Here is a 9,759-nt window from a genome sequence, read left to right on the forward strand (position 1 = left end):
CCAGGAAACATAGCACAAAGATTGGGTAGAGCCACTGGTGATGATAAAAAAGAAGCTGAAGTCAAATCTTCATTCATTCGTCATATGATATTCCACTCTGTGTTCAAATTCTCTGTTCTGTTCTGAGCACATGGCAGCCCCATTGCTGGTAGTGCCTCACTCCACTCAACTGTCAGTGTTTTATAGGACAGGGATCTGTAAAAGCTACATAGAGGTTGAGTAGAATCTAGAAGTCGCTGTTGTAGATTTTTAAGAATCAAATCTGTGTACTTTTTCAGTTGTCTTAACAAACACTTCTTGTCCTCTTCACTTAAGGATTCAATATAAATGCCTTCATTACTCAACTTCTGGACTGAAGTCTTTGCTTCTTCCAGTACTTTTTCAATGGATGGCTCTCTGATTGATCCAAATGTAGCTTCTATTGCTGGACAAAGATCTACTACTGTTGTAGCAGATGCCTGGATGGCATTGTTTAATGACCCAAGTAGTTTCAACAGTAGACTTACAAGGGAGAGAACGGCAATAGTCTTCTCTGAACGTAGTAGCAAAAGTAATCCACCAGCCTCACTACTTAGATCCATCCCATCTTGGTAGACACTTTTCAAAGCGAGTAATAATGGCTGCAGTAATTTTAAGACCACAGCCAAGGATCGCTCATGAGAAAGCCAGAGGATTTTCCCAAGTTGGACTAATTTGAACTTCAGTCCCAGTGTATCTTCTATATTTTCCAAGATATTCAGTCTTTTTGGACTCTTGCTGAAAAAAGAATATAATGAAGACATTACATTTATAGGTTTTTTAATGTCTTTTGAAGAGTCTGCAGCTTGTAGTAGCGCTAGTTGGAGCAGTGTGTATAGGAGAGATTAGGGTTATGCTTTTCTCTGAGCAAAGCTTGTACTCCACCATGTCTTCCAGAGAAGTTTGCAGCTCCATCAAATCCACAAGCATCCATCTGTTTGGGGTCCAACTGACAGGCATTTAACTCTTCTAAGATGTGGATTTTCACAGGTGCAGCCGATATGTCTTCTATAACTTGAACATCTAGAAATGCATCTACTGGCCTACCACTGACATCAAGATAACGTACACAATGACTTAATACTTGTACCACATGCTTCTAGCCAGTCAGCTGAGTTTCCTGCAGAAAGATAGTGAGCATTTGCTGGTCTTGTGTCTCCAGCATTCTTAACAGCCACATTAACACTCACCGGTGTTGTCCTTGATCAGTGGAGACTTAGAGTCCAGAGGTGCTTTTACATGAGTTCACCTCCCAGATGGGGGGCAAGAAGGCACCTTGCTCGTTCCTCCAGCTGCTCACTGTTCACTCTGGCCACTGCTGTTCGTTGTGCCACTGTTCACTCCATCGCTCTGTTGTCAATGGCCCTGCACCGTCAGCTTCTGCTGCCACTTGCCACTGTGACCTCTGCTAGTTGGTCTTTTGAGGTTCCACCCAGCTCTCAGTGATTTCAGCTGAGCTCTCAGTGGTGGAACTTTGCTGCTAGTGTAGACTGGGCCATCTCTTCCACAGAAACACTGTCCCACAGCAGGTCTAAGCACTTAGACCTGATTTCAGCTGTAGTGGTCACTTAACAAAACAAAAGACTATCTTTGGAGCCTAATCAGCTCTGTCTTTAAACAATGGAGAGGAGCAGGTCAAATAGTACTTGTGACTGAGGCAGACCATCAAGCAAAACACCTGTCTCCACCCTCTCTCTTGATGCCCTCAATCAGCACAGGCTAAGTACAGTTCTACTGCCCTTTACTCAGACAATAAGAACAACATTATTTCATTACCCGCCCTTCCCCTGCATTCAAGTGATTTGTAACCCAGCTCAGCCAAAATCTATCACTTGGGCAACACAGCTCTGTTTGCTGGATACCTAGGTAGATTTGGTGTGAATGTAAATATAATCTGGTCCTGAAGCCTTTCCCCACAGCCCCCAGCTCATCACTAGCTGTCAGGGAGAGCTCTTTAGACCTTGCTTACAAATCATAATTTGAAATTATTAGGTTGACCAACATCACCGAAACGAATGCACTGACATGGTCATAAAAAAACAACAGCTGAATAAGGAAGCTAGTCTATGTTCATACTTTTCAAATCTATTATACTTTTTCAGATGCACATATTTTATCATACACAGTATATGCTTTTAAAGTGTGTGTTAATGTTTCAATTTCAATTCAAATTTCCACACAGTCACTAAACATCAACACTGCATGTAACTAGTTCACAAAACTGCAGGGGCGGGGATGTTGGGGAAATTCACGGGGGGGAACCCTGCCAGTGGCAGAGAAACAAAAAGAAGGGCCTTGGTGCAGGTTTTTATTGTGGACCCCCATATGCTATCACAAGTCCCACATTCTCTCTTCCCTCACCCCCCACGACCCCCATCCCTGCTTCTGCACCTCCTGCTCTGCTCCCCCGCCCATCCCAATGCCCCACCCAGGTCCGTGCCCTGCACCAGAGCTGCTGCTGCTAGAGCCATCACCACGGCTCCTGCCAAAGCCAGACCTGCTACCGCGGGAGTCAGCGCCGCAAACCACAGCTGCCGCTGCCAGCAGAGCTGGAGCCAGAGCCCTAGCAGGCAGCGGGGCGGGTGGGGGGAGGCTCTGTCCTTCTCCCACTGTACCCCCCCCCCCCCCCGGGCATGTTCAGTCACCGTCTCCGGCAGCCGGGCCGGGTGGAGAGCGGGATGGAGCCACGTCTCACGCCGGCTGGAACCGGCCGCTCCAGGTCTCTGTTCCACGCAGCACAGCGGCTGCCTGAGAGAGCTGGGCTGGGGAGCTGGCAGCAGCGGTGGGTTGCCCCCTGCCTGGGCCCTGCTGCCGGGGACAGGGGCCGAGCATGCCGGCTGGGCAGGCGCAACAGGAGGACAGAGCCCCTCTCCCCGCCCCACAACTCAGCAGGCCAATCGGGGGAGGGGGGCACTTGGTCCCACATGAGCGCCCTACATATCGCCGCTGCTCCCAGGGGACCCGTGGCCACCTGCCCTGCAATGCCTTTGAAACTCCACCGCGTTTGAGCCTGCCCAGCACTGGCTGCTGCTAGGAGACGTTTCCTTTCCCGTCCCGCAGGGGCCACAGCCTCTGGGCATGCGCCAGTGCTGACCAAACCGCTGGTGGGATGTGTTGTGTCTGTGGCCTTCTCATGCAGTGGGACACTGAGAGGGGTGTATCGGCCTGCTACAGCCTCTCCCCAGCCCCACTCTAGCTTTGCTGATCTCTGCTAGATTCTGCATGGAAAATCTTTTTTTTTTTTACGATTCCCCCCACAATCAAGGATAAATTAAGCAGCACAAAAACACACTTCGTTTAGGCCTACACTGCCAGCTTAGTTATTCTTATACTGGATGGTGTCTGAAAATGAACGTCATAAATAAAGATACGTGTCTGATTTTAGAGCATGAAAAGAAAAAGTGATTTTTTGTTATTTCAAACTGCCTCCAAAGATCCTAAGAAGCAGAACCTATCATTTTGTAAACAGCCTGATCAATCCCTGGAGTCTAAAGTAGAAGTGTGTGAGCCGTATCTCAATTCAGGGCACACAAATCTGTCATTGTGGCAAGGTTTAAGTCAGGAAAACAATTCATTCAATACCAGTCAAGATGCAGCTGTAGTAGTAGCTGATGATATTTCCAGAGCAACTTTGCTTGAAACTCGCACACCTGAAGACCAGATGCGCTACCAACCAACTCAGCAAAAGATCCCATAGATGATCTTAAAATCAAATAAAACCCAAAGACCCTGTAGATCAGGGTTTCTGAGGCCCCGCACAACAGGCTCTAAAATCTCCATGGCCCACCTGTACCACAACAATTGTTTTTCTCCATATCAAATCTACAGCTGGCATTAAGGGGTAGGAAGCAGGGCCATTTCCCCGGGGACCCACACCACAAGGGGTACTGTGACACTAAGTTGCTCATGCTTCAGCTTCAGCCCCAGCTGCTGGAGGTCAGGGCCCCGGGCTGCAGTCCTCCATGGTGAGGCTTCAGCTTTCTTCCCTGGGCCGTAGTGAGTCTGACGCCAGCCATACTTGGTGGACCCCCTGAAACCAGCTCGTGGCCCCCCAGGGACCCAACCAGACCCCTGGTTGAGATCCACTGCTGTAGATGACCTTGAAAGGAGAAAAACCTAAGACCTTACCTATGAGTAGGTCAATTATGAAGCAGGCCAGAGGAGTCTTCCTGTTAAAATAGGTTTGAAGGTCCCAAGTAACAAAAGGCACTTTCAAGATTCAGTTTCATCACTGGGGCAATTGTGTAGCTTGTACAGCTTGGTCCTTGCCAAGCCAATGAATGTGATAAGCCAGATGGACTGGACAGTTTCATTTTTTTCTACAAACCTCCATTTTTCATCTTCATTTTACAGCAGTGGTCACCAACGGATAGATCACGATCAACAGGTCAGTCGTGGAGCCTCTGACAGTCGATCTCAGGCTCCCTAACGTTGCCAACCCTCCCGCAGCCAAACTGGGAGATTGGCCACTAACAGTCCAGCGGCACAGTGGGGCTGAGGCAGGTTCCCTGCCTGCCCTGGCCCTGCGCCACTCCCGGAAGTGGCCGTCATGTTTGACTGCGGCTCCTGGGGGGTAGGGGCAGGGGTACTCCGTGCGCTGCCCTCGCCTGCAGGCACCGCCCCCGCAGCTCCCATTGTCTGGGAATAGGGAACCACGGCCAAAGGGAGCTGCGGGGGCGGTGCCTGAGGATGGGGGCAGGGCTCTGAGCCACCCGCCCTCTCCCCCCCACCCCAGCAGGAGCCAAGTCTGGACATGCTGGTGGCTTCTGGGAAGCTGCCTTAGCCCCTCTGCACACGGCTGCCTGGGAGCTTCCTGAGGTAAGTGGGGTTAGGGGGCTCTGCGCGCTGCCCCCTCCGTGCTCTGCTCCCAGAAGCAGCCAGTATGTCCCTGTGGCCCCTGGGGGGGGGCCTCCATGCACTACCCCTGCCTGCAGACACCACCACCATTGTGCTGCAATTCCTGGCCAATGGAAGCTGCGGAACTGCATTCCGGCAGCGCGTGGAGACCCTGGGGCCACAGGGACATGCTGGCCGCTTCCGGGAGTGGCACTGGGCCAGGGCAGGCAGGGACTATATCCTCCAATCCCATCCACACTGGCCAGAGGATATGCATATGCTGTGTCACCTTCATGGGTGGAAGAGCAAGTGGACTCTTAAAGGTCTCTGGGGCACTGCACTTCCCTGGTGTACATGGAGTTCCCACCAGGGCTGGGCTCCACGCTGCCCCCAAAGCAGGGCACTGCCTGTACAGGAGAACTGAGCTCATAGACTCAAAGCAACAAATAGCATAGGTCTGATTTTTTTTTTCTGTGATCAGGAGAAAAAGGTGATCCTGGGAGAACTGGATTGAAAGTTGAGAGTCACTGGATAAGTGTGTGAATAACTGGGGACCACAAGCCACACACCCCACTCACCTATTGATATCATGCCAAGGCAAGTGTAAATGTTTAAAGGGAAAATGCTTGAAGCTGCATTTTTTGTGCAGTGGGCTATGCCGTTTATCCAGGTCTCATACTTTCTATTTTCCACGGTGCTTCCAGCATGTTAAAAACAACACTCCCCAAAAGTTTCAGAGTAGCAGCCGTGTTAGTCTGTATCCGCAAAAAGAAAAGGAGGACTTAGAATCATAGAATCATAGAATATCAGGGTTGGAAGGGACCCCAGAAGGTCATCTAGTCCAACCCCCTGCTCAAAGCAGGACCAAGTCCCAGTTAAATCATCCCAGCCAGGGCTTTGTCAAGCCTGACCTTAAAAACCTCTAAGGAAGGAGATTCTACCACCTCCCTAGGTAACGCATTCCAGTGTTTCACCACCCTCTTAGTGAAAAAGTTTTTCCTAATATCCAATCTAAACCTCCCCCATTGCAACTTGAGACCATTACTCCTCGTTCTGTCATCTGCTACCATTGAGAACAGTCTAGAGCCATCCTCTTTGGAACCCCCTTTCAGGTAGTTGAAAGCAGCTATCAAATCCCCCCTCATTCTTCTCTTCTGCAGACTAAACAATCCCAGCTCCCTCAGCCTCTCCTCATAAGTCATGTGCTCTAGACCCCTAATCATTTTTGTTGCCCTTCGCTGGACTCTTTCCAATTTATCCACATCCTTCTTGTAGTGTGGGGCCCAAAACTGGACACAGTACTCCAGATGAGGCCTCACCAGTGTCGAATAGAGGGGAACGATCACGTCCCTCGATCTGCTCGCTATGCCCCTACTTATACATCCCAAAATGCCATTGGCCTTCTTGGCAACAAGGGCACACTGCTGACTCATATCCAGCTTCTCGTCCACTGTCACCCCTAGGTCCTTTTCCGCAGAACTGCTGCCTAGCCATTCGGTCCCTAGTCTGTAGCGGTGCATTGGATTCTTCCATCCTAAGTGCAGGACCCTGCACTTATCCTTATTGAACCTCATCAGATTTCTTTTGGCCCAATCCTCCAATTTGTCTAGGTCCTTCTGTATCCTATCCCTCCCCTCCAGCGTATCTACCACTCCTCCCAGTTTAGTATCATCCGCAAATTTGCTCAGAGTGCAATCCACACCATCCTCCAGATCATTTATGAAGATATTGAACAAAACGGGCCCCAGGACCGACCCCTGTGGCACCTTAGAGACTAACAAATTTATTTGAGCATAAGCTTTCATGAGCTACAGCTCACTTCATCGGCATGTCTCTCTGATTTTACACTGTTCATTTGCCTGGCACTTTTTTAAAGTAGCAAATCAGCCTGAGGCATCATAACATGTAGGAGGTCATGCGGGGCAGTATCAAAAGCCTAACTAAAGTCAAGATATACCACATCTAACACTTCCCCCTTATCCTCAAGGCTTGTTACCCTGTCAAAGAAAGCTATTAGTTTGGCATGACATGATTTGTTCTTGACAAATCCATGCTGACTGTTACTTATCACCTTATTATCTCCTCTGTGTTCGCAAATTGATTGTTTAAATATTTGCTCCGTTATCTTTATGGGAACTGAAGTTAAACTGAATGGTCTGTAATTCCTGGGTTGGCCTTATTTCCCTTTTTATAGATGGGCATCTAAGTCAGTTTTGCCTTTCAGGATCACAACTGAGGTACAGAGTCTTGTTTTCAGCTTCCTGCCAAACAGTCTCTCTGCAGGTGACAGTCCATGATTCATTGGTTCTGCTCTATAGTTCAGTATAGTCAAGTATGGCTCTGTTCCCGTGGCAGTGGCCTTTTCCAAAAGCCATTTAACAATTTTCACACCATTCTACAGAAGACCGTTGGATTGAGGGTACGTGGGACTCAACGTTCCATGCTTAATCCCATCAAACTGTGGACCATTATCAGACAAAAAAACTGCCCTTGGGTCCCCATCTGACTGTGACCTGAGATCAGACATGGCGACTTGCTGAAATTAAGCATGTTAGTCAGCAGAGGAAAAAAAACTAATTAGGATTCCTGCAGTAATGGCGAGTGAACAGGGAAGAGCCCAGTGATGAATCCCCGTCCTGCGGTGGGGCACGGGAAATGTGGCATACAGAAGACCCAATCCCTGGTGCCGTTCTTGGGTACTGAAGTCCTTCTGATCAAGGCACAGCCTGCAGGCGGTGTGAGGCCGGTAGTGGCCCCAGCGTGCCGGGACCGGGTCTTCTTGGAGTCAGGTTCCTGGGGAATGCAGCCCAAATCAGGTGGTAAATTCCATCTAAGGCTAATTACTGTCACGAGACCGATAGTCAACAAGTACCATAAGGGAAAGTTGAAAAGAACTTTGAAGATAGAGTTCAAGAAGGCGTGAAACCATGAAGAGGTAAATGGGTGGGATCCACGCAGTCTGCCTGGAGGATTAAACCTGGCGGGTTCAGTCAGCCAGCCCAGGACGACAGATTCCCATCACCCCCTGTCCAAGGGGTGTCAGAAGGGGACTGCAGCTTGGACGGCTCTGCCCCCATCAGGCACATTTCCACCGAGTTGGTGCGCCACGACTGGCTCTGGGTTGGCTGGGAAGGCCTGGCAGGCAGGTGGCTCGCTGCTTCCTGGCAGGGAATGTTACAGCCCCCAGGCAGCAGCTCTTGCCTCACCCCAGGGCCGAGAGAGATAACCACCGCCGCACCTTTGCCCATGCCACCCAGCCCCTCCCTCACAAGGGGTGTGGTAGAGAGGCCTTGAGAGGGACGGGTCCCCCCCTAATCCCAGCGCGACTGTCAACTGGTTCTTGAGGACCATTGCTTCAATGCTGGTGACACTGGCTTCAGTGAGGATGGTGCTGCATAGATTTGGCTGCCCTCCAAAATGTATCAAGTTACCAAGTCTTCTGTGTGATCAGATGTCTGCCACCATTCTCTCTAATGGCTTGGAGTCTGACCCTTTCGTTATCAAAACTGGGTTTCAGCAAGAATGTGTTATTGCGCCCACTCCATTCTCTATCTGTTTAGCAGTCATTTTGGAACTTGTTAAAGACAGCCTGCCAAATGGACTCGCACTCAATATTGAGAAGACTAAAGTGCTCCATCACCCTGCTTCAGGCCTTGCACATGACTCACCACAAATTGCCATTGAGGGTCAGATTCTGGAGACAGTCGAGCACTTCTGCTACCTCGGTAGCCAACTTTCTCAAAATGCAAAAATCGACAGTGAGATCCAGCACAGGATAAAGGCTGCAAGTGCTTCCTTTGGGAAATTGCTCCACGGGTTTTCATGGACCGCGACTTTCAGCAGGACACCAAGATCCAGGTCTATAAGACAGTAGTTATTCCTACACTCTTTTATGGATGCAAAACCAGGGTAACTTATCGACAGCACCTCAGGAGTCTGGCGAGGTCCCACCAACGATGCCTCTGGAATATCCTTTGCATCAAGTGGGAAGATCACGGCATTAACACGAGCATCCTCACTGAAGCCAAAGAAAATAACAATCCACCATCAAAACATAGTATTTACCAGCATAGGTAAATAAATCCATGCCAATTTCATACCATGCTCTTTGTTCATTGTGCTAAAACATAGGATCTTTTTTCTGTTTAGTTGATATTTTTGACGTTTCACACATTTTAGCAGTTTTCTCTGTCATTGTTCATTTGTGGCCAACACAGTCTCTCTCTGCTCTGAATTTACATTTTGCCATACCCAAGTACCCTTCCTGTATACTAGTCAGCATGTCAGCTTGTAACATCCACTCTCCTACTTCCTCTAAGCCACATGCCATCAATAACAGATAGTTCTGCTTTAAACTGTAAACAGGGACATGGTATGGAATGTCCTGGCCACCCCGTAATAATAGCCTTAATACCCTCTGTAAAGTCCCATCATTACCTGTAGCCTCAGCAAATTCTTTCCACTTCCTGTCTGAGGCTGGACAATTCTTTTTTGATCCGTCTGACATGCACTATGTCTGACTCCACCCCTGTTTCTATTACAGTTTTATCAAATGTTCTGGACAATGTGTCCCTTACGTCCTCACCCACGTGCACTCTTTGAATCAGCCCAAGGGCTGGGTATGTTTTTAAATCCAATGTACCTGCTTTATTCCTTTTCACGATCTCAAAATCCAACAGTTTTGTTTGATCTTTTACTGTCACTGCTAGTACACATGTACCTTTAGTAGGAAGGAGTTCCCCCATTATAAGCTTTCAGTTTGACCAGTTTTCTCACCATGTTCCCTGAGTTTTTTCCAACCTTTTGACACTAATACCTGAAACAACATTTACCTGACATCAGTGCACAATTTGTAGGTTATAAGAGTCTCATTAGTTTCAAAGGAAATTGTCCATTCGTTTGTTC

The sequence above is a fragment of the Chelonia mydas genome, chromosome 16 (assembly GCF_015237465.2).
Source record: "Chelonia mydas isolate rCheMyd1 chromosome 16, rCheMyd1.pri.v2, whole genome shotgun sequence".
Classification (NCBI taxonomy): Eukaryota; Metazoa; Chordata; order Testudines; family Cheloniidae; genus Chelonia; species Chelonia mydas.